Source organism: Diabrotica undecimpunctata, chromosome 7 (genome assembly GCF_040954645.1).
Source record: "Diabrotica undecimpunctata isolate CICGRU chromosome 7, icDiaUnde3, whole genome shotgun sequence".
In the NCBI taxonomy this organism is placed as follows: Eukaryota; Metazoa; Arthropoda; class Insecta; order Coleoptera; family Chrysomelidae; genus Diabrotica; species Diabrotica undecimpunctata.
The window spans coordinates 125,415,668-125,441,935 of record NC_092809.1 but is presented as its reverse complement, the minus strand read 5'-3'; the positions used below and the strand labels follow the sequence as shown (position 1 = coordinate 125,441,935).

The window sequence follows — 26,268 nt, the reverse complement described above, 5'->3', positions numbered from 1 at the left end:
AAATGTTCTATATCGTATATTTGATTTTTTTTTGATATTTTAACTCCATTATAGTAGTTCATTTTCGCAATAATTACATAAAATTTAAATCGTTTAAGTTATGTGTGGTCCCTTGTGTTTTCCAAGCCGCTGTGTCTACATTGGCGTAACAACAACAATTATTTATATCTCCCCATTTGAAAAGGTTTAAATAACATAATAACATCCTGTTGCAAAAAGCATAAACTGTATCTATTTGTATCTATGTTTAGCTAGAGAAGACTGCTTCGGTTTACCTACGAAAAGAAACAAATATAGTTATCACCGCAAGCTTATAAATAAACAGGTGAACATGCGTGAAAAATAAATAATAAATCTAATCATTGGCGTCCCTGAAAGGCCGTTCCTCTCGGATCTTTGATAAAAATAAAAACAATGTTCGCTTATTTACGCTGATAATAATATTTTTTGTCTTTTAACGTAATAATATTATTCCTATGTAAATAAAAATACACGATATATAAAAATAGTTTAACCATTTGCATGAAGGCAATATAGGCTAATTTTTTTAAATATACAAAAATATTTATTATGATATAATATATTACCATAGAAAAGTATTAAAAAAAACTAGTTCAAATAAAGCAAAATACAGTACTGTGGTAGGAGTAATTTCCAAATTCTATCGTCATTCTCTGTCCTTTATCCATATTCTGGGTCGGCTTGAGTGAGTCATATCAATGACGTGTCTTGCCTAAGCATTTCCCACGGGTACTCTTTGAAGACTTGGGGACTTTTTCCTACCCATTTTCAGGAATTAGCTAATCAGTGATTCTTCTTATTGAATAATTTATTTATGTCATTAATTGGTGTAACCCCTGGACTTCCTCTAATATTGCCAAATTCTAAACGAAGATAAATCAGATCTTGTGCAGGTCAGTGATGCGATAACAGCAAAAATAAACCTAGTGTTTCAAAGTTCTTTTGTGAAGAAATGTAGAGGGAATGATTAAAATGCTCACTTCATTCTTGTAAAATGCTAAGAAAGGAGAGCATTTCGTTGAAATTAACTTTTAAAGAAAAGAATATTGGCATATTTGCTGTTAACGGTCCGAAATTTTATACTCTTATAACTAATCGAAGATCGTGTACAAATGCATTTGTATCTAAATAATGAGTGTATGTTTAACATAATACAGAATGCCATAAAAATATTCAAGTGATTGAGAAATTTAAAGAAATTACACGACAGGACATTATAATCCCTCCCAGTGGTCTATGAGATAAATTTCTTTTCTTTTACATTTGAGGAGCAACTGAGCAAAAAGCAATAAATCTAGTTTTAGACATTTTTTAAGTAAATACTACAAAGTACTCGGTTTAGTTCAATCTACATTGTGAACTATTCATTTTAGGCAATGTGCTTTAAATCCAATATATATTGCTATATGACTAATTCAAAACCAAACAAAAATGCTATAAATCCCATTTTAAGACCAAACTAACTAACATAAATCCATCATATTTAACCAAACTGCAATAAATGCTTGAACAAATATTTCCGTGAAAGTTTTGTTCGGTTTGCGCAAATTACTAAAAGGTGGCGATCACAGTTCTGTTCATTTTGTTATGTGTGAGAATGTATTTGGCTTACTTAGGTACTTTAGAGGAAGTTGTTCGTTTGTACAGTTGCATCAGACACTGCAGGATAATTTACTAAAATGGAAGACCTTATATCTAGTATTTGTGTAAAAGATGGTAACAATGGAAGTCGAAAGAGAATGACTAAAGTGTCTAAAAGATCGGTTAAAAAAAGTAAAGGTAAAAACACAGTAATATTTATTATTTATAACTAAATCTTTTTATAAACGACTGATAAATCACAGCAAGATACAAAACTATCTTATATGTTGACCCCGTAGAAAGAAAACTAGTTATCAAGCCAAACCCTCGCTCATTTAATACTCTTTATCATGTAACACCCATAAAAGGTACCAGGCCCACAAGAGTTTGTTTAAAATTCTTGTCAAAGAGGATCTATTTATCTGCCAACCTAAATATATCAAAATTCTTCTTCTTCTTCAGTGCCTTGTCCGGTCCGGATGTTGGCGATCATCAAGGCTATCATGGTTTTGTTGACTGCTCTGCGAAACAGCTCCGCTGAGGTCATCCCAAACCATTGTCGGAGATTTTTCAACCACGAGATACGACGGCGTCCCGGTCCTCTTCTGCCAAATACTTTACCCTACATAACGAGTTGAAGAATTCGATATTTTTCTTCGTTCCGCATCACGTGGCCGAGGTACTCAAGCTTACGTTGTTTAATTAAATTAAGCACTTCTTTTTCTTTTGTCATGCGCTGTAGGACCTCAACGTTGGTGACATGGTCCACATAAGATATTTTAAGTATCCTTCTGTATATCCACATCTCGAAGGTTTCGATTCGTTTTTCAGTGGCTTGCGTCAGTGTCCAGGCTTCAACTCCATATAGTAACACTGGAAGAACGTAGCACCTCACTATCCGCATCTTGGTTCCCAAACTGAGATCACTGCAGCACAGCAAGGATCTCAACTTAATAAATGTAGACCGTGCCATTTCAATTCTGGATCTAATCTCTTGAGCGTAGTCCCATTGTACGTTGAGGGTAGTTCCGAGGTAAGTGAATCTGTCGACTCTCTGGATCTCTTCGCTACCTGCCATTAGTGCCCCGGGATCTAAATTTGTACGGCTGACAACCATGAATTTAGTTTTCTTAATATTAAGGTTCAGTCCGTATGTTACGCTCACAGTTCGCACTCGGTCTAGTAAGGCCTGCAGATCGTTTAGGCTGGTTGCTAGTAACACAGTGTCATCGGCGTAACGGATATTATTGATGTATTTACCGTTCACTCGGATTCCCATGTCTAGGTTTGTGAGGGCTTCATTAAAAATCTCCTCAGAGTATATATTAAAAAGAGTCGGCGATAGCACACATCCTTGCCTTACTCCTCGCATGATCTTCACTTGGTCGGTCAGCTGGTCTTCGACCTTGACTTGAGCACGCTGGTTCCAGTATAAATTCATGATGATCCGAATGTCCTTCTCATCCAATCCTACTCTTTGTAGTGCGGTGACCATTCAAAATTACATAAACTAAATAACTCACAATGTACAGATAATAACCATATCTCTAGTTTGACGATGTTTGCCAATATTTTTAGAACAAAATTCAATATCGGATTTTCTTCCCCTCCATTTGATTGCTGTTCTCTGTGTACTCGATTAAAGCACAAAATTAAAATAGCAAAGGATGACAAGGAAAAAAGCGGCTTGATGTTACAGTACAGAATTCATAATCAAAGAGGCAAGGCTTGCAAATATGGCAAGAGAAGTGCCACCGGATTGAATCACCTTTAGCTTATCACCTTTAGATATGCAGGAAGTGCAGCCCCTTCCACGAGCACCTATTAATTGTATGTACGCTAAACGTCCCGTATTACAGAAGATATGTCTAGACGAGGATCGATGGAAGGATCATTCTTCTTTACTTTGTCATCTCAATTCATTAAATCTTAAAAATAAACAAAAAGTTCGTTTATTCGGTTTATTTGGTTAAAAATTCTTTAATATTGGCTGAAAAAAAAATCGCCTGAAAACTTAACTGAAATTCATTTTACATTCCATTTTAGAGGTCACGGCTTCTTACCAGATGACAGAGTATTTGGGCGCGTTGAAAAAGCCTTAAGAAAATGTGCTCCTTCGAAGACAAAAGAAGAATATGAAGAAATTTACCACTCTTGTGCTGTAAAAGGCCTTTTATCTGATTGGATTCTGTGTGATGTTAAACAATTGCAATCATATTAAAACAAATTGATGGAATATTAGGTGTTAGAAAAATTATATTGAAGAAACATCATCCTTCACTAATAACCATTACTTGCTTTCAACACTTTAGTGCGGAAAGTAACTCTGAAGTTCCTAAAACATTGCTTAAGAAAGGTAAAAAAGACTTACATTTGACACTAGAAACCGCGGGATTATAAAGACCGCTAAAAGAAAAGAAAAAAAATCGTTAAAACATTTACTGATACAAGAATTTGGAAATACGTGCGAAGGAGAAGATCTTAAATGGTATAAGGACATTCTAGAACACCGAGAAGATGACACCGCTAATGAAGGTGATAAAATGGAAAAGGAATGTGACTTTCTAGAAGATGATAAAGGCCTATTTTCGACATTTAGGTACTTACTTATTTAGCAAAATGACATAAATCCAACCAATGGTTAAGCAAAACGAAATAAATTCTTTCATATGGAGCAAAATGTTATAAATCTACACAATGTTTAAGAAAACTGAGATAAATCCAACAAAATGAAAGTAGATTACAGTTCGGATGTAGAAAACTCTTTCGAGTAGGGACTCAAGTTACTGTTGGCAATCTAATTTCATCGGAATACTGCCATATAATTTAACATTTTCAAGTATGGTTTAATCCATTTAAACCCGACCACTGTTTGGTTTTACGGTTATTTTGCAAGTACTGCAAAGTAAGTAATTAACCACATGTTTGCATATAACAGTCAAAATTTTACCTTACTTTTTTATTAATTTAGTGACATTACTTGCTACTTGGACTGATTAGTCCGAAAGGGTTTTGAACTTAATCCATTTGGATTTTTAAATTTAATTATTAATTAAATATACCTGTGTTTTACTTCGATATTCGAGCTTTTTAACTATATGGTATACAGCCAACTCCCAGTAATTATCCGTTTTTAAATTATTCTTTTTCTTGTCACGCCTTTTCTTCAAAAAAGGACGGCGCCCATTTTTCAAAATATATTTATATTTAGTATATGTTTCCATAATGCCGAATTCCATAGAAAATATCCACTTTTTTGATGATAAAAACGTAGATTTTGAAATTTGTGGGCAGACTATTGGGATCAATTTTTTTTTGTTCTTTGCTACTTAAAATTAAGGGAAAAAATAGTGCCGCCACCCGGAACCAGGATAATCCTGTCTTTTTTACGAAATTTCAAAAATTGAATGAGCAAAATAATGATTTTGGGGTGTAAAAAATGTCGCAACTTAAAACCACTGTAAAGTCTGTTCAAAAACTCCTACAAACCTTTTTAGAAAACAAAAATGAAGGCTTTTTTTATACTTTTACAATAATGCTTTATTTTTATCTTTATTCTCAAAGAAAATTGTCCCAAAAGTGTGCCCTCAAATTTCAAAATTAATGTTTCTGGCACCAAAAAGTGGATATTTTTCGTGACATTCGACATATCTGTATAAATAAAACACAGCTTGGCTTTAGATGCAGTTTTGAAACGCGAGAGTCCCTCTTTGTAATGCAAGTCTTGGCTCAAAAATAGCTGGATCAACAAAAATATGTTTACGCCTGCTTTGTCGACTATGAGAAAGCGTTCGACACTATCCAACATGACAAACTTATAGAACTATTAGATCTTTCAGGACTTGACACTAAGGATATCCAGGTTATTAAAAATCTGTATTGGAATCAAACAGCTAACATAAAGTGTGGACATATGGGTCAAAACATAACTATTTTTAAAGGGGTTACAAAGGTCTGTTTTTCAATCTATATACGGAACAAATATTTCTAGAGGCACTGGAAGAGTAGAATGAAGGCATCAAGATTAATGGCGTACCAATTAGTAATCTTCAATATGCAGATGATACTGTTATACTGGCCGATAACATCAAAGATTTATAGATGTTGCTTAATAGAGTAAGTACTATATACAACCAGTTTGGACTAAAGATCACCAGAAAGAAAACTAAATTTATGGTTACTCGTAAAAAGAACATTCAAAATATTTACCTGCGTATTAAAACCGACCATATTAAAAGAGTATGGGATATACAGGAAATAATAAATGAGACTCTGACGTAGAGATTAAGATCCGGATTAAAATAGCAAGATCTAGATTCAAAAAAATGAGAAGGCTAATAAGCAACTGGAACCTAAGCGTTAGCATCCGATGACGCGCCACAAAATGTTACGTACTCTCTCAAATACTTCACGGAGTAGAAGGGTGGACGTCAACAGCAGCAAGTATAATAAATCTAGAGGCTTTAGCAATGTGACTGTACCGACGCACACTGAAAATACATTGGACAGACAGAGTAACCAATAAAAAGGTCTTTTTTAACTGTCTTTTCCTTGTCAATAAAAAGGTATTGAGATGAATGAGTAAAGAGATAGAATTGTTAAAAACTGTTACAAGGAAGAAAGCGTCATATCTGAGCAATGTGTTTTGTAATGATAAGTACAGTCTGCTATGCTGAACGGCATAGGAAGACAAAATTTAAATTGTGGTTATTTCCCATTAAAAATAGTAGATAATTGGTAGTAAGTACATTCCTTTAACAATATATATACAAAAATGTCTGCCTCCACCCGTTTTTGGCTTCTCTGATCCCTCTAGAGCCAAGCTAGGAAGTATAAGACATTGGTCATAAAATACCCTATAATTTTTTTCATTACATAAAAACATACAAATTTGAAATCTTATTCGTCAATCCAATTTTTATTCATTACAATAAATGTGTAATTTCTGTTACCTATTTTTTATTTAAAATATTTTTTTGCATTCGAAAATCGTTTCTCAAGAATACGGACGCCTATGCATGAACAGATGCAGCGAATCCACATTGGACGGATAAGATAAATTTATGGTTGATTTTCATTTAAATCTCGGGATAAGTTATTATTGACAAGTGCATCGCAAACATACAAGCCAACGTTCTATTTTTATTTAACATTTTTTTCTTTATAAGTAGTGATTACAAGTACGAGTATCCCTACTTGCGAAACGAGAAATTTACGTGGAAAAGTACGACTGAGCTGGATAATTGCGTCGATATATCATTGAGTTTAAAAATATTTAAACACAAATTATCCATATTTAATTTTTTTCTTTTTCTACACATTTTTGAAAATAATTACTGATAGTATCTTATAATTAATGCATTTTTATTATGTCTTTTATATATAAACATCTTTTTGGTGTTTGTTGCAATTACAATCTGGTCAAAAATAAGTATATAAATAGTGATGCAATATACGACTACTGTATATACTATAATATCGACTCTCATCTTCAAGCTGGTGAATCCTGGAAAACTGGAAGACTGTAGTGGTGAACTGAATCCTGAATAATTTTTTGAACAGCTGGAACAGGCTTATTAAAAATGTTTCAAGAAATAAAAAAACTAAAATATTAGTGGAAGAATACCGAGTTAAACGAAGGAAAAAAAAGGAGAACATACAAGTCAAAAAAAGAGCCCCAGAGACCGAGTGGAAAGTCCTATCTCTTAAGGACACTGGTCATTCTATACTTCTGTTTTACAGTACTAATATCATGTTTTTCTTGTTGGTAAAAGGAACGGTATCTAAGACACTTTGCATGCCATACCTAATTTGGACCTAATCTTGCCTCTTTCCAGGATTTTTAGAGCTGCATGAATGACAGAGCAGATAGAGATGATCCTGTCAAGGCATCAACTAACTCGTGAGCATTGTAAGATCGTTAAGATTTCAAAAAACTGATATTTATGAACTAAAAGTCTGATTCAACTCTTCGATATTGCGTCCATATACTCTCCAGCTCCAGCTAGTTGTATTAATATGTTCGGTAGAGCGCGCTTCAACGAGTCATCAAACTTCTTCGTGGTAATTTACTAAAATTCTTTCACTCGTTTTGTGGAGGTGGTCACAACAGGCCCCTTGATCGTGCATTGTGAAGAACATCTCCATGGATAAGGCCTACAAATGGTAATATAAAGTATTACTACTCTCTGGAAATCCAAACAACGCTCTGCCGCCGTGTGATTTCTATTATTTTTGTTTCCTTAATAAACGTGTAAAGTAGCCATTTGCATTAATAAGTTCCTTGCCATGTACATTTCTCCAGCGGCCTACGTTTTCGTTTTTGGAGGTGGCGCTAGATATTTCATAGGTCTACCTTCCAAGTGGTAAAAGTTTTTTTATATAGACCTCGAATCATCATCATCATCAACCTGTATGGGTCTACAGCTGGACATAGTCTCTCTTAGCTCTTTCCATCTGTCTATCTTGTGCGGCTTATAGAGATTAATTTCATTCGGGTGCTAATTAGCGGGTGATTTTCACAATGTTTTACCAAAAAAAAAGGATCAACTTTATTTCGAGCATAACTCACATAGTTTTGATGCTAGAAACTTTTTTAAACAAACAAAAATAAAGCTTTTTTTGAAACACTTTCAAAAAGTTTTGATGAGTTTTCCCCGAAAAGTGCTTCATTTTACCTACTTTTAGCCACATAAAAACCTATTTTTCATGAGCTACAAGTCTGCTTCTACTTTGTCTACCACAAACCACTAACCGGTCTACAGACTTCATAAGTACACCATTTTTTTTGTTTTTTTTTTATGCAAAGGCTACATTTTTGCTAAAAATATTTTTTTCGATAAAATACATACTTTTTGAGTTATTTGTGAAAAACCCTTTGAAAACTTGGTTTTTATTTAAAAAAAATGAACATTTTCTCTCACAAATAACTCAAAATGTACTGACCTAGTGAAAAAACTCTATAGAACAAAAGTTGCTTAGCATTAATCAATTTATCCATTTCCGGACTTATTTTAAACGTGTGTTTTTACCCTCGGGAAGGGGTGGCTTTCACCCCTCAAGTAAAAGCAACCCTGGTCTTAAGTCTAAAAGTGAAATAGAGGGTAAGAGGACCCTAAATTTAAATTTTCAAGATAACTCGTGGTGACGAGGAAAATTACACCCCAAAATGGTCATCTACTGGCGTAGTATTGAATTGTGGGAAAGAGAATCACACTATTCGTTTTCAGAAATAATTTTGGAACACGAGAGGTTATTAAATTTACAAGTTCAAGGTTATTGTGATGTTACTATTGCCATTTTTTATGTGTTTAATCGAATATGCAAATTCTCAAGAATGTTATAATTAACGAAAACTATGCTTACATAATTGTTCATTTATTCCAAACTTAAAACTTAATTTTTTAACGCATTTTAAGCATAAAAGATTTTCTTGATATTGTTGATTTAAAAGTGAAAATTTTTCTGCGCCACTCCAGACATTTTTGAACGATCCATAAAATAAAACCCAGCAGGCAGTCTCGTTGCAGTCGAGTTTACAGATCTATTTGTTTCAACGTTACCATAAAAAAGAGTTACGAGCAAAACGCTAAAATATACAATGGGCTTAAATTAAACAGACTAGCATTCGACATTGGCAAATAACCGCATACCAATCCGTCATTTTGGAATAACAAATAGGTACTTATCTATCAAAATATGAGTTAATTTTGGAAAGAAAAGACCAATTAAGTAAATATTTCGAATATGATATACGGCTAACCAAAATGAAGTAATTTATTACTATATTTTAGTGAGTTCGTAATAATTTATTACAGTTTAAAGAGAATGTTTTGTAGTTTCTTTATTGTAAGGTTATAACAGTTCATTATAATATAAATATCATATAAAAATATGCATTTTTGTTATAGTGTTTATATTTGAACTATTAGTCACAGTCAACAACAACTCGATTAATTTCAAGCTAACTCCGAACGAATTTTGGTTTAAACAGTTTTATTAGGTCTTATCTATTGATTTGTATTTCTTTTTTAATCTTGCTGTAATAATTAAAGCAGAGAAATTAAAATAAACATCAATACCTGGATAACTTTGTGTTTATCAACTTTATTAATTAAAAACACTTCATACTCAAAACGATTAAGTTCAAATAGAAACCAAAGAGTGAACAAAATAAGATATAATGTCTAATTTAAACACAACATTAAAATTTTTTCACTGATCTTAAGAAAGTATATGATAGAGAGATTCTGTGGTGGGCGCTCAGTAAGGAAGGAGTTCCCGGTGAATATGTAAAGATTGTGTGAGACATGTATGAGGGAATAACAAGTGTTAGAAAGGTGTGGGAGAGACTGATAAATTTCATATGAAAGTAGGATTACATCAAGGCTCGGTGCTTAGTCCTTATCTATTCTTATTAGTTTTGGATGAAATAACAGCGAAACTCCAGGGTAACATTCCGTGGTGCTTAATGTATGCCGATGATGTAATCTTGATGTGTAGTGAATTGCCCAAACTTTTCTTAATAAAAAGTGTTATCATATTCAGCTATCGAAAGACCAGTTACAAGCCGATACTATAAATTTTTTCAAAGTGCACCTCAACCTGAAAAAGAAGTATGCAATTTTATTTACTCGGAGGTAAAGGACACTATGTCCATTTTCTTACTTTTTCAGGAGAGCAGTTTTAAAATTTTTTAAATTTGTAATCAGTAAATACTCAAATGTTTCTTATATTTAACCAAGATTAATATATTATTATTGTGGTGTGTATAATCGCTTTTCATTCCATGAAGTGTTATATACCTGAGGTTTACCGTTCATTATTTAAATTTTTTTAAAAATGTGTAGTTGGACATAGTGTTGTTTACCTCTAACAACTTTTTTAAATAATGTGGCATTGCATGTTAAGGTCTTTACGAAATAAACAATACAAACACATTAAACAGCCTATACTATTATTTTATTAGAGGTAAATATTATAATATTATAATAATTAAGTAAAATTATAGACGACAAGTTTCAAAATTGTTAAAGATGCTCCATATCATCTTCATCTTCTTGTGGGTATTCGTTTGTGGCTATATCGCTATGTGTTAAATTTTGATAAAACGCATGACAAACTGACGAAACAAAAGGCAGTAGTGCAATTAAGTCATTGTACTTTTGTTTTGTGATTGGTAATGGGATTACTGAGACTTGATTTAATTGGGCTGGAAACGTTACTTGCTGTCTTCGATACCTCATGAAGTCCACTCCATACATATTTTGATTATTGAAATCGGTCTTATAAAAGAACTTTCCAATGTGTTCTTGTTGGACTTGTAGGAAAACACATGTTGACAGTAGAACAGGATCTTTATTGACATTTTTTTTCTACTTACAAAAGGAGGTTTAGATGACAATTTTTTATCGAACAGCGTTTTGAAGTTTTTGAAATCTGCAAGTTCCATATTGTGCACTGTGTATTTACCTGATGTTTGCCTAACTAGTTGTTGCCAGTCCCATGGTGTTAAAATGGCCAAATTGAAGAGTTTCTTTCTTTTTCTTTCGATTAAAGCATGAACAGTGTCTGCTTCCATATGTGTGTGCCCTTTCAGTAAAAATTTTTGAGTGATCGTCTTTATTTGCAGTATCCAAGAATAGCACATTATAATACTTATATTTTTATTTTGTCCATAGCACTTATCGGTCCAAAGAGTGATGTCCTCTAGTTAACTACCTGGAATTGTATGGTCAGCCCATTTCAAAATTGACGAGGCAATTTCATTTGCACCTCGGGCCCCTTTCGATTCGTCCCACATTATACATTGTACAGAAGAATCACTGACATCACGTAATGTAAAATTTAATGTCCAAAGCTTCCTTTTGTAGAAACTAATACAATTGTTTGTTAGTGGTGAAGGCAAACATTTTTGCAAATCATCAGATAGCACTTTGTATTTTGGTGACTCTTTAGCTATTATAAAGTCCAATTGTTTTAAGTTATATAAGTTAAGTTATTAAGTTTTAGATTCAATTAGGTGAGCATCATGATCAGCCTGCACACTGGTTAGTTCATCTGCAGTAAGATTATTTTTTAATTGAGCGGTAAATGTACTGCATGTATCGCAAATGTCTCTTTCGGGCGGTTTAAACGACAACTTGAAGTCTTTATTAAAAATATCTGCGTACAACAACTTTTTTGCTCTGAGCTTTGGATCTACATGTCTTTCATTGCATTCATCAATGTACAGTTGATACATCTTTTCTATTGTAAGTTCTGTGCCCAGTTAATCTCTCTTACTTCTTTCTCTGGAATAATGACTCTCGTATTTTGGGAATGATTTAATATGTTGATGTATACTATTTATGGTTTCGGTAGGAGTTTTATTGGTTGGCGTGTGTTTACCTCTTTGATCATATTTACTACTACTAAATTAGATATACAAAGTGTGTTTAAAAACATAACCTTGCACACCTTCAATAGCTGATTGTTCACTGTAAAATGATAGTGTAGTGTATTATTTTTAGATTTGGTAGAATTTAGGTCGTTTTTTCTTGATCGAAGAGTAGGTTGGATGTCGATACATGAGAAGATAAATTGCTTTTTAAGATCTGAAACGTTTGTCTCAGTCCAGTATGAGTTGAAAATTTTTTGTCTTTCGTATTCTGGCAATCTTTCAGAGCATTTCATGCGACACATGCAAGGAGGCTTTAACATTTTTGCAGGCATGTCTTTGCCTCTTTTACTGAGATACTCTTTCCCACCAGCTATTTTTCGTTTGCGAACATTACAGGCCCAATTTTGTTCATTTACTACACGTTTTTTACCTTTTTGTTTGCACTTAGTTATATTTTGTACCTTTCTGTTAACACTTTTCTCTTCTTCTAAATTAACTTCATTATGTTCATTGAAATTGCCTGCATTACTGCTTAGGGATAAATCGTCCTGAAGAAGATTTTTTTTATTGCCCCACTAATCGTAGGAGTAATAATAGCTTTCTCTTTTACCTTTGTTTTCGCTGGTTTACTTATACGTCTCATATCATTGTCGTTCGATTCTGAGCTTTCACCACTTAGAGGCTCATAGATTTTATCAATATCCGAATTTTCATCTCCAAACAAATTATCATTTTCGTCCACTTCTTTCTTATAACGAATATATTATATCAAACCAGCTAAATATTGTTCTGAAGCTATTTTCTTGTGGCATTTTAAATTAATTACTATTTAACTGGGAATAAGCCACCATTAAAGGTTAAAATACGTTTATTGACGTTTCAATTTCCACTTCGGAAATCGTTCTCAAAATACAAACATTAGACACTAATGTTTGTATTTTGAGAACGATTTCCGAAGTGGAAATTGAAACGTCAATAAACGTATTTTAACCTTTAATTGTGGCTTATTCCCAGTTAAATAGTAATTAAACCAGCTAAAAGAAGGACTTGAATCGTGTTTTATTATAATTTATGAAAATATTTTAATTAAAAAATAATGTTAAAAAATAAATCGAGAGCTGTCATTCGTTTCTCGTAAAGTGTAGCTCAAAACTGTATTGAGTTGTGGCATACTAGAATAAATAAAACACACTGGAAAAATTAAAAATTTAATTTGAAATTAATATAAAATGAATAACTTTTACAGTGAACAAGTGTGGAATTTAAATACATGTATTATAATTCGAAACTGCTGAAATAATAGTATTTTGTCATATCTCCATTATTAAAAAATTCTTCAAACATTTTGGACATTAACTCAACCGTCTCTCTGGTTATTAAATTTATTAGATACCGTTTTTTGTTGTTAATAATAAAAATAATATTTATCTAAACACATTTTTGAACGTTATTTTTTTAATTAGATTTAGTGCAATTCCGTTATCTGTGATGGCAACAATGAATTGTTTCACGAACCATTGTCTCCAGTCTGAACCAGAGATATGTAAGAGAGGCTCTCTTATATATCTCTGGTCTGAACACTGGTTTACATTGGGAAAAAAAGTGTACCATTTTTATATGACGGGAAGTGTACAAGGGTACATAACACTATGTCCGGATGGTAAATGACGGTGCACACATATAGTAGAGGTAAACAACACCAAGTCCATATGGTGTTGTTTACCTCTGACTGGAAGTGGACTTGGTGTTTATTAAAAAGTCGGTAACTTCCCGTAAAATTGTCTCTGGACATAGTATGGTTTACCTATGTGTAGAGCCAGAAAAGTTTTACCTCCGGGGTACACATTTGAAGATGAAGAAGAAGTCTTTGCATACATTTGCGAAATTATCAGAAAAATGTTTAAAAACAACGCATACGACCTGGTAAAATGTAATCTTTTATTGGAAGATGTTAACTCCAAAAAAAAACAAAAGGAGTCTTGTTTTTGGGTGGGAGAGAAGCACCAGCAACGAATTAATGGCTTTGTACAAAGACTACTACCATCACCAGGTTCGTCAAATTGCAAAGGATCAGATGGTTAGCACATGTAGAAAGAATGGCAGCAAACAGAATGCCTAAACTAGTTATAACCAGGAAACTAAGCGATAGGCACAGAACGAGGTGGCTTAATAAAGTGGAGGAAGACCTTAATCACGTGAAGGGGAGAGACTGAAAAACTAAAGCACAAAACAGAGATGAATAATTAATAATTAATTAATTAATTTTGAGTTTGGATTAAAATAATTGTAATTAGTTAATCTTATGATTGTATTTTATAAAAATGCTTACGGTCTTAACGGCCTGTTGTATATCAATAAATATTCTCTTTTATTTAATTTGTATTATTTTAGTGTATTATTGCGTTATGGGTGCTTTTTGTTTGATTTTCTTGTTAATATGTACAGTATTACTCTCATTTCCGCTATCTACATTTATTGGTTAATGTGCATTTTAATTTTGAATTAGAGAATTTACATTTAAAGTAGCAGCATAGAAACCTACTAACAACAATTGGTAAATAAAACAAAACGTTGCAAATTCTATTCTTTGCTAATTCGCGTAAGAAGTAGTTACACAACTAACCAGTCATTTAACAAAAATGTCAACAAGTTTAATTGACGGTTCTTTCCTCGTTTGAAAACCATTTAGAGATACAAATATGTGACTTGTATTGTTTAGGAAACAGTCAGAAGAATTTCCCACGGTATTATGACCTATTTGGAACAATAATATTTAAAAACTCATTCAAGTGGTAAGTACCAGGTGACACATACGTTAAAAATTTTCTAATAAGAGTGATTCTCGTGTTATCATAAAACGGAGTAATCAAAATTTTTTATTATTTTCTTAAACAAAAATAGATGAGTTTTTCTATGCAATTACGTCTTTGATTAAATTTTATGCAAAAATTAGGACACTAAAATTGATGATGGTATTTCTCTTTCTTCGAGTGCTGTATCCACTCAGCAGGCATTTTGTTTTACAATGGTGATAATTATTATACTATAACAATTTTCAATTGAAGGTGATTCATTGGCAATATCGCACTTAAAGCGACCAACCGATATTCCCCTTATCAACTTTACAGATGCGTATAGTCCTTTTCCATCATATTGATAGCACATTATGTATGCAAATCCTCAACAGGTCAAAAACCCATAGGCGTCACCCTATACTTGTTTTGAAATAAATAAAAAAAATTAATATTTTAAGATGCCGTCAACAATTCATTATCTTTTAAAAAATCTTCTGTAAAATAAGTGTCCACTAATCTCACTATACCTTTTTTGTGCGTAAAAAACGTTGGTATATATGCCACACGATTATTGTTAATTATACACGGGTGATTAACGAGAGAATTCAATGTTTCACGAAATAAATTAATGTAAACAGTAATTTAAAGGTGATTATGTTTTCTATAAAAGTTATCGCCTGACACAAAAAGAATACCTTCTTTGAACGATTACCTGGAATTACTGATAAGGCTTCACTAATGATAGTTTAAGTAGTTTTTATGCCACATTACAGCTTATGCCAATAATATAAATTAGAAATTGTTTGCATCTTCCATTTAGTTTGTAGATGTACATTGTTCATGTCTTACCTACCTACGTTTTTGGTGTCGATATTTTGTTATTTGCATTTGCATAAAAATGACGTCGACAACAGGTTTTATCCCGGTTAAGTGTAGTTTTAAAGGTGCCTTCAGTCTAAGAGAGAAAAATATAATATTAAATGTACACGATGCACTTGTACATCAACGCCCTTTAAGTAATGTTCGTGAAATCGTTAACATGTGTTCAAATATGACAGGGGTTGGAGAAGCAACAATTTATAGATTCCTAAAAGAAAGAAAAGGAGGAACTGTTTCATCTCCCAAGAAGAGTAGAGGGAGTAAACCCTTGGAAATTGAAGAAATACATAAAAACATGATAAGACGCAGCGTCCACTCATTTTTTTTGACAAAGAATTTCCAACATTGGACAAAATCCAAACATTAATTAGAGAAAACGAAGAGTTACCAATCATAAGCAACAAGAAATTATGGGACTATTGAGAGAGATGGGATTTCGTTGGCAAAAGAATAGAAGAAAATCCGTTTTAATTGAAAAAGATTACATTGTATGTTGGAGACGAGATTATCTAAGAACTATTAAAAAGTACCGAGAAGAAGGGAAAACAATTTTTTATTTGGACGAGACTTGGCTAAATGAAGGTCATACTGTATTATATCTATGGGTTGATACAAATGTGAAAAGTTCCCGTCAGGCCTTCATCGAAGGTGTATCTACTGGAATAAACAATATTCCCGTTGGAAAAGGACGCAGACTCATAATATCCCATATTGGAAACGAATACGGTTTTGTCAATGGTGGATTATTAAGTTTTGCCTCAAAATCAACCAAAGATTACCACGAGGAAATGACTGCTGACGTTTTTGAAGAATGTTTTGAGCAAATGTTTAATTTAATTCCAAAAAATTCTGTCATAGTCATGGATAATGCTAGTTACCATTCAAGACTAGCAGAAAAATTGCCAACAACGGTATGGAAAAAAGGAGAAATAATCGAATGGTTGGATAAACACGCAATTGAGTACAAGGAGAATTCGACAAAAAAGGAATTATTACCTATTGTAAGGCAACATAAAGCAGCTTATAAAAAATATATAATTGATGAAATGGCACTAAACCGTGATGTAATTATCTGAATCCGATAGAAAATATATGGTCTCAAGTAAAGGGTGAAGTCGGACGCAACAACAAAACTTTTAAATTAGAGGACTTACAACAATTAATAGAACATTCCTTATCAAAAGTAACTCCAGAAAATTGGAAAAATGCTGTTAGTCATGCTCACAAGGAAGAAAATAAAATGTGGAATTTGGATAATATGACTGATGCAATGCTGGAACCGGTAATAATTAACATTGGAGTTGAAGATTCCTTACATTCTGAAGAAAGCAGTGAATCTGAAATGGAATTTGATTAAAATAATATTCATTTTTTTACAAATCGGCCCCTGTTACGGCCACAAATTATTTTATATATAACCAATAAAATAAACATCTTACATTTCTTGCAAATTCATTAGTACCTGTTAATCTCCATCACTCCGACACTGGCAACTTTATTTAGGGATTAGTAACCCTCAAAACTATTGTATTCTATTCTGCTTCAACCTTTATACCTGGTTGTCATACTCAATTTAAAATTGTTTTCCTATATACTTCTGTAAACTTGTTGACAAATATCTATTTTTCATTGAGTCACCCCTATCAACAGTTTAGGGATTTGCATACATAATGTGCTATCAATATGATGGAAATGGACTTTACCAAAATAATATTTTAAATATTTATTTAAATACATAAATAATAAAGTAAAAATTAAATCTAAGGCCGATATAAGTATTAAATTATTATGTTTGTTTTGACAGGTATCTTATAGTTGTCTAACAAAATAAAGTAAAATTTTGTTGTTATTATATTATAGAATACAGTACTTCAAAAAACAGAAAACTTTGCAAAATAATTATTACATTCCATTTATATAGAAGGAGAACTACAAAGCGAATAAATAATTACCTAAGTTATGCTTATGAAGTTTCGGAATCGAGCGGCTTGTCCGAAGAGGAATCACCAGTCGTACTTAAGTACATTATTATTTTGTCGAAAACAGTGTCTACCATCCCGTCCAATCTCCACATTTTCTCTTCTTCCTTGATCACATGGGCTACGGCATTAGCCCAATCTTCTTTCCGTATCCGTTCCATTGCGAGTTCTAACAAACGCTGGACATCAGAAATTCTATACGTCACATATTCACGAGCTACGTAACTCTTTACTTGAGCTCAGATTAATTCTATCGGGTTATATTACCTCTCAATGGTAAGGATAAAGTCTCAAAATGGTGATACATTTAGCTCAAGCCATTGTATCTATTCCATGCTGGCGATATATGTCACGATGCTGTCTAATGACACTTATAAGCTCAGTCTTAACCACGTCCTCGGAAAATGGATTTCCTTTTTGTCTTAACCAACTCTGCATGTCAGCTTTTCTAGTGGCTATAGTTGGCATCTGTTCTACTAATCGACTGTGATAAGAAGCGTTATCCATTACTATTAACGAATTTGGCTCGACACGTGAAATCAAAGATTGGGCGTCCATGTCTTACTGATAATTCCCCGTTTTTTTTGGATAAAAAAATTAGTGCACTATCATATAACAAGTCTCCCTTACTACCTATATGGGCGACAATTAACCCGGTTGATAAACCGTCCAAAAATGCTTGACAATAACTCGTTACAGTAGTTTCTTGCCAGATCTTAGATAATGTGTGACCAGCATTAATCCACGTTTCCTACAGGTAATAAATCTTTTTGTGAGCAGAACGAACCTCCCTAATAGAGCGAAGATATCCTCTTGGTCATGAGTAAATCTTTTCTTTTTATTAAGACAGAATTACGGAATTGTTTGGCATATATAAAATTTAACTTTTATTATTATCCTTTTGCTCATTTTTGGAATGATATCATTCTCCATTACCTTTGTCCTAATGAATTCAAGGGTTGTCGCTTTATTTTCAAAAAAGAAAGAATGCAGAAGAAATGTTTCTGGTACTCGTCCAACTCAATTTGTTTTCAACCACAACAAAGTACTTTTGGAGCTTGCACAATCCCAGTCACCCTTTTTTCACGTACCATGCGTTGAATTGTCGACACAGATACTCTCCTTAAAAATGAACACTGAGCTACAGCTTTAACTGTACGAAGTGTATTTTTTAAATTTTTATATACTCTACAGACAATCTGCTTTTCTTCTACCGACATAAACTTCAGCTTTCCTTGTACATTACTTGGACCCGCTACGGGATCCATCTTAATGCTATAAAAATAATAAACATCAATCATATTCTGCTATTTATCTGTTGTTTACTTACCTCAAAAATTATTTTAAAGTTAATAAATATAATAAAGTCTATTTAATAAATATAAAACAAAGTCACAAAAAACCGAACGAAAAAACTATTTCCCCCATTCCCACTCTTTCGAAGGACATACATTATATGGATCAGCAAAGTGTTGATAAGTTTATCCATGTTTCAAAGTATTCAACGAAGTTGTTGAACTATTCACTCGTGAATCGCACCGGTATGCAGAAGGTATATTGTTACTGGGGCAAATTTTACATAACCGTCTTACTTTTCACTTATCCATATTGACGAAGCATACACAATAAAAATGACACCGGTAAGTGCCGGTAAGAATTTACTTCTGATATTTAACATTGTTGCCGTTAGCTCTCAGTTCAATTTGTAGATGAGTCACTTTCAATTGAAAATTGTTATAGTATTAGTATTATTGTATATATTGATTATCGAAGAAGAGATACGAGTTCTTCTTTATGGATTGCCCTTTCGACTATTTTTACTTGCATCACTAGAGTATCTTATTTTCTTTTAATTTTTTCGAAATAGGATTTTAGATAAGAATTTTAATAATATTTGTGATAACTTACTTGAATTCTTAGTTTTTTACCAATTTGATAGGTCACCATTTGTGTACAAAACCCAAAGCGATGTTTTAGCAGTTCAATTTGAGTCATAAATAAAAATCTGAAACAAAAAATAGTTTATTTAATTCTTTATTATTTTATAATAATATATATCTAATATATATCGCTACCTAGGAAGAAGACCCTCATATCTCAAAAAAGTGAAAAATGGACTATGTTAGTGAAAAGATTTTAAATATTCGATATTTTTTGTTTGATAACGTCATAAAGCTAGTTTATGCTTAAGGCCTATCGTAGAAGTGTCGTTATTATTAATAAGATAAATACAAAAAGTTGGTTCGACACTTTGCATAATACTGTCATATTTTGAGATATGACGTCCTTTCTCAAAAACTCAATAAGACAATACAATACTTTCTGTGACGAATAATGTTTTATTTTGAGTTGAGTCAGTCGTGTAAAGAAGTTGAAGCTATGTTTAAAATGAGTTAAAGTATTTTTTGACAGGATTTTTGGAAATTATTAACTTTTTGAATTCTTGAACCCAACTATCTATAAATTATTTCGACTTATGATATTCTTAAAAAATACCAGTTGGAATTATTTCAGATTATAAAAATATGGTCCCCAATAACCATTTAACTATTCATGACAAAGTGGTAGGCAAATACTGTGACAGCAATTATGATGGAGCTATCTGGTGCCCAGGGTGAACCTTGTCTTTGAAAGTTTTAGTTCGGTCGTTAAAAACGAATATTACAACGGCGATGGATCTCGAGCTACCTAGTGGAGGGTGGACCTCCTTTCCTGGAATTTTATATTTTCATTCGAAATCAGTCAAAAGTCATTATTCGAATGTCTTTGAAGTTGTTGAACACCAATATTAGGACGGCAATGGTCTTCAAGGTATCTGGTGCTCAGGGTGATTTCTTCTTGTCGAGTTTCATGTTAATTTCATTCTAAATGAGTCGACATTACTCGGGGGGTTTTCGAGGTCGCTAAATACGAATATTTAGTTGATGAATGTCCTCAGAATACCTCATGTAACTTTATTAAAAACTTCAAAAAAATTTCCAAAACATTTTGCTCTTTAAATATCCCCATAAAAAAGTCTAAGAGAGTCACATCTGGAGACCTTGATGGCCATTAGATAGATCTCCTTCTACTTATCCATCTACGTAGGAAAATGTTATCTAGGTAATTTCGTACCTTAAATCCGTGGTGTCAGGGAGTCGCATCCTGTTGGAACCACAAGTCATTTCTATTTGGAAATATCTTATTCAGCAGTAGCATCAAAGAATGCTAAAGAAAATCCAGATAACGAATAGCAATTAAATTTTCTTCCTATCTCCTATATTCTTGCATCCTATGTGGATTTCCACTTGCCTAGTAGGTATTGATATGTCTGTCGGTTTAGGTTTGAGCATAAAAACCATTTCATTTGAAAAAAGTACCCATCCTATTAATCTGTAATCTCTGTTACATTGTTTCATAACGGTTTTGCAGAACTCGATTCTTCTACCAAAGTCATCTTCTAACAACTCCTGGACCAGATGTACACGGATGCCACTTCTTCTTTCTTATGAATCTAATAACAGTTGATTGATGGACATTATTATAGTACAGTAAACGGCTAAATTAGGGAATATTATCATTATTTCGAGAACCGTCGAGCTTTGAGGGAAATCTCGAAACAGGTCGATTTTTGTTATAAAATACCCATCTTATAACGTAGTAACGTAACTCTTATGGAGTAGGGATGACGTCACCGGTGTGGGTGTAGTGACATAACCGTTAATTTTTTTTTTAAATAGAAATTGGTATAATGCGACACCTCATTTGAAGGAGAATTTATTTCACTCTTTAACGACATTACATGTTTACCTAAAATATTTTTCTTTCTAAGGATACAAAAACAATTTTTTTTAATTTAAATTCAACTAAATTACAACTAATAATTTAATTCATAATGTATTTTAAAGTAACCAAATTATGCATAACAATTATTTTAAATTAAATGTTCGAAATGCCATCCATCGGTTCCTGCCATGACTTTCTGAAGTAAATACTTAAAAAAACAAAAATAAGTAAAAATAATAATTTACACAAAAAGTTATCTCATAAACACTGAAACTTTTTGTCAAATGTTTTTCAAGCAAGTGTTAGTGGCATAGTTACTGTAATATTTATTGACGTAAATGTTTTGATTTTGTGAATTGTTATCAGTTGGTAATTGTAATTTTTACTTTTGAATACTAAATTATGGCTCACCTAAATGAAACACAACGCATAGAAATATTAATTCTTAGCGGATGCGGAGATAAAAAGAACACAGAACGAGGTATGCCATTTATTCAACGCAAAATATCCAGACAGACCCATCAGCCAATCAACAGTAAGTAAAATAGTCCACTCAATTGACGACCATTCAAAAATTAAAATTAACGTGCTTTAAAATTATTTTACAGTCGTCTGTTTCTGAAGTAATAAATTTATTCCATATATTTGCATCATACTGTATGTACAACAAATAGAAATCTTAATTTACTACTAATTTTGTTCTATTAATCTAACTTATGGAAATATTTTAAGAAATTAAAAGTATTATATGACGTACCTATATCCTAATTTAAATAAATTTTGTCTTAGATCTTCGTCATCGGATGTCCGCAGCCCAACCCTAATCCTTAAACTTGTTTCCAAGTCTTAACGAGCTCGCACTATTTCTCTTTCGCGTCATCAACGTACGGCCCTAAATCCACTATTGATTAAAATAGTCCTTCGGTGAATCACCAGCCAAGAATGCCACCGAAAATACTTCCATGGGCGAAAACTAATTGTGCTGCAATAACACTAATCTCGTTTAAAAAAGCGCTTTAAAAGGATTATACAATTTTGAAAAGTTAAGCCGCAACTTTCACGCACCGTCTCTGACTCACAAAAATTCCTCGAGGATGAGGAACGCATCGACTTGCTTTAGATGATTCAATCACATTGTGTTGCATAATAAAAATTCCAGCATTCGATTTATCAATTATCCCCTTCTGTCTTAAAACGAGAGTTATAACGCATCTTGTATTTTTTAATATGATTTCACAGAACTTGTTTGTATTGTATCAATAAAAAAAATACCATTATGGTCAATGAACAAGGTAAGCTAGTAAACAATAACACAGAAAATTATTATAAAGTATATTGCATGTAAATTGAGTTTGGACTATAATGTTCTGCGTTGCCTTTTCTTCTTCTTAATATTCCTATCATCCGCGACTAACATAGTTATTTTTAATTTAATTGCTACTGTTCTAAGCAGTCCAGAGCTAAATGGTAAAAACCACTTTTTTTTAATTATAAATCCTGGAAAATCTTCGTCTGCTCGGACCTCCTCCGTCTTGTACTTTTCCTTGCAATTTCGGAAGAACATAGCCCTGTTGATTATTACTTACTGAGTCTTCCCATACTGCACTGTTTAATACACCATCCATTGAGGAGATTTCGAACATTCTTCTTTACAACAACATTTCAAAAGCCTACCGTCGTTAAAGTGACGCTTCAGTTAGTGTCCAAGATTCTACTCCGTAAAAAAGAACTGAAAATACATAGTACCGAAGAAAGCTGGTCTTGGATTTTATTAGTACATCATGGATCTTGAAAATTTGCTCATTTTAACAAACGTTATTTACAAATTGCAAAACACAATAAAATACCGGAAGAATGGAGACCGAGCGAACTAATTTTACTATTCAAAAAAGGAAATAAAAAAAGCCAGACAACTACAGGGGTATAAACTTATACTACCCTAAAACTTACAACTAAAATTTTTAAGTGCTAATAAATCAGAGGATAAGTTTAGCAGATGAACAATCGGGTTTTCGTAGTGGAAGATCGTGTACAGATGCAATATTCGTTATAAAGCCAATTACTGAGAAATCACTAGAGTATAATCCACCAGCATTTATGTGTCTGATTTACCTAAAGAAAGCGTTTGATAGAGAAAGACTCAAAGATGTAATCCATTTTCTGTATAATAGAGAAATTCCCCTAAACATAAAAACTATCGAAAACATCTACCAAAATAACAAAATGGAAGTCAGAGTAGATGGACAACTTATAGAACTTATAGAAATAGGCAGCGGAATAAGATAAGGGTATTCATTGAGCCTCATGCTCTTCAATTTAATTATGGATGAAATCATCAAAAGCGTTACCAAAGGAAGAGGATACAGAATGGAAAACAAAGAAATAAAAATACTCCGTTACGCAGACGACGCAATATTGATAGCCCAAGATGCAGATAGCCTGCGAAGACTGGTCCACAGATTTAACATAAGAGCAAAAGAATTTAATATGACAATCTCATCAGAAAACTAAAACAATAGTAATCAGCAAAGAACCAACCAGATGTAAAATAGAAATTGATGGCATCAGTATTGAACAAGTAATAGAAATAAAATACCTGGGATTTGCAGTGTCCAGCAATGGAGACCTTGACAAAGAAGTGGGAGATCAAGTACAAAAAGCAAATAGACTGGCAGGATGCCTTAATAACACTATATGGCGAAACAGACACATTAACACTGAGATGAAGTCGAAGTCAAGCATTTATAAAGCCAGTGTAAGATCAATCAGAGTACTGAGAAGAATTACAGGAAATGCGCTGAGAGATCGAAAGAGAAATGAAGACATTAGAAGAAAATGTAACGTACAGTGTATAAATGAGTGGATACAAAGTAGAAAAAGAATGGAATAACCACATAAGGACATCCTTCCAACAAGCAAAATTGTTTATAAAGAGGAAGACGAAAAAGCGGAACAAACGTTGCGCTAGCCTTCATTATGAGCTGTTTAATTTTACAGCAAGATTCCGACTGATCGTTTATATTCATCATCATAGTTAAGCTAATCGCGTTCACTACTAGACATAGGTCTCCCTCAGTTTCTTGTAATGTTCTTTACACTGCGTCTCTTGTAACCAGTTTTACGCTACTCTTTTCACGTCGTCGGTCCTTTTAGTTGGTGGTCGTCTTCGGCATCTTTTATAGTTTCTGGGCCTCCATAATATGATTCGTCGTGTAAACTGTCCATCTTGTGTTCTAGCTGCCCTACTCAGTTCTACTTAAACGTCTTGATCGCCTGATTTTTGCCTGATTTATTGGCTTGTTTTGTGGTCTTGAAGGCTCACGCCTAACATTGTATTGCATTTCATCTTTTTGATTATCTCTGCTTGTTTTGATCTTGTGTCCCAGATGTTTGTAAGTTTCTGTTTGTTGTATGATATTATTGTCAGTAGTTATATTCCCGCTCATTACTAGATTTATTATAAGTTTATTGTTAATCTTGCTCTGTCAGACAGAGTTTAAAGCGAATATATCATAGAAACACAATGTCATCCGCAAACCTCATATGATTTAATCTTTCTCCATCTATATTGATGCCCATATTTTTCCATTGAGTGTTCTTAAATATTGACTTTAGAGCTGCCGTGAACAATGTTGGTGAACTATTGTCTTATTGTCTTACTAATCGAGCTAAGCAGAATTTTCCTGTACCTTCGTGTAGTCCTATACTTGATGTAGCGTTCTCATAAATCTTTTTGATTAATGTGATCTGTTCGGCTTGGCTTTAGTGCTTCAGTACTGTTTCAAATATTACAGAATCAAAAGCCTTCTCGTAATCGGCAAATGCAAGGACCAGGTATATTGTACTCGATATTTTAATTACTATCTTTATGATATGAAAATACCATGACCGTAAAGTTGAAGGGATGATATAGAACTAGAACAGGGAGAGACTGAGGTACCAACTTTGGAAGAATGATTAAAGCAATTCAGTCTCTAGCCAGAAACAAGTCACCTGGAGCAGACAACCTACCCGCAGAAATCTTTAAATGTGGCAGTCAAACATTTGTAACCCTCTTTCACAAACTATTAATACAGGTATGAAACGCGCGAAACTTGTATTTTGTCCACCAGCTGAGTAGCAGAAAATGTGAAGATGACGGACGTCTGTTGGTATAGTCCATTTCCATCATATTGATAGCACATTATGTATGCAAAATCCCTAAACTGTTGATACGGGTGACTCAATGAAAATAGATATTTTTCAACAAGTTTACAGAAGTATATAGGAAAACAATTTTAAATTGAGTATGACCACCAGGTATAAAGGTTGAAGCAGAATAGAATACAATAGATTTGAGGGTTACTAATCCCTAAATAAAGTTGCCAGTGTCGGAGTGATGGAGATTAACAGGTACTAATAAATTTGCAAGAAATGTAAGATGTTTATTTTATTGGTTATATATAAAATAATTTGTGGCCGTAACAGGGGCCGATTTGTAAAAAAATGAATATTATTTTAATCAAATTCCATTTCAGATTCACTGCTTTCTTCAGAATCTAAGGAATCTTCAACTCCAATGTTAATTATTACCGGTTCCAGCATTGCATCAGTCATATTATCCAAATTCCACATTTTATTTTCTTCCTTGTGAGCATGACTAACAGCATTTTTCCAATTTTCTGGAGTTACTTTTGATAAGGAATGTTCTAATAATTGTTGTAAGTCTTCTAATTTAAAAGTTTTCTTGTTGCGTCCCACGCTTTACTTGAGACCATATATTTTCTATCGGATTTAGATCACAGTGGTATGGGGGTAAACGTAAAATAATTACATCACGGTTTAATGCCATTTCATCAATTATATATTTTTTATAAGCTGCTTTATG

At 32.9% G+C, this 26,268-nt stretch overlaps 1 protein-coding gene across 2 annotated transcripts in view; it reads right to left on the bottom strand.

Annotated features, from left to right (window-relative positions):
- The window catches only part of LOC140445782 (uncharacterized), a 283,762-nt gene that overhangs the window by 131,461 nt on the left and 126,033 nt on the right, over positions 1 to 26,268 (bottom strand). Inside the window, exon 3 of one of the 2 annotated variants that reach the window (XM_072538120.1) lies at positions 19,545 to 19,641. The exons of the other annotated variant lie outside the window; for it this stretch is intronic. The gene's annotated coding sequence lies outside the window, so the exon portion shown is untranslated. The remainder of the gene's footprint in view (positions 1 to 19,544; positions 19,642 to 26,268) is intronic. 2 annotated transcript variants of the gene reach the window in all.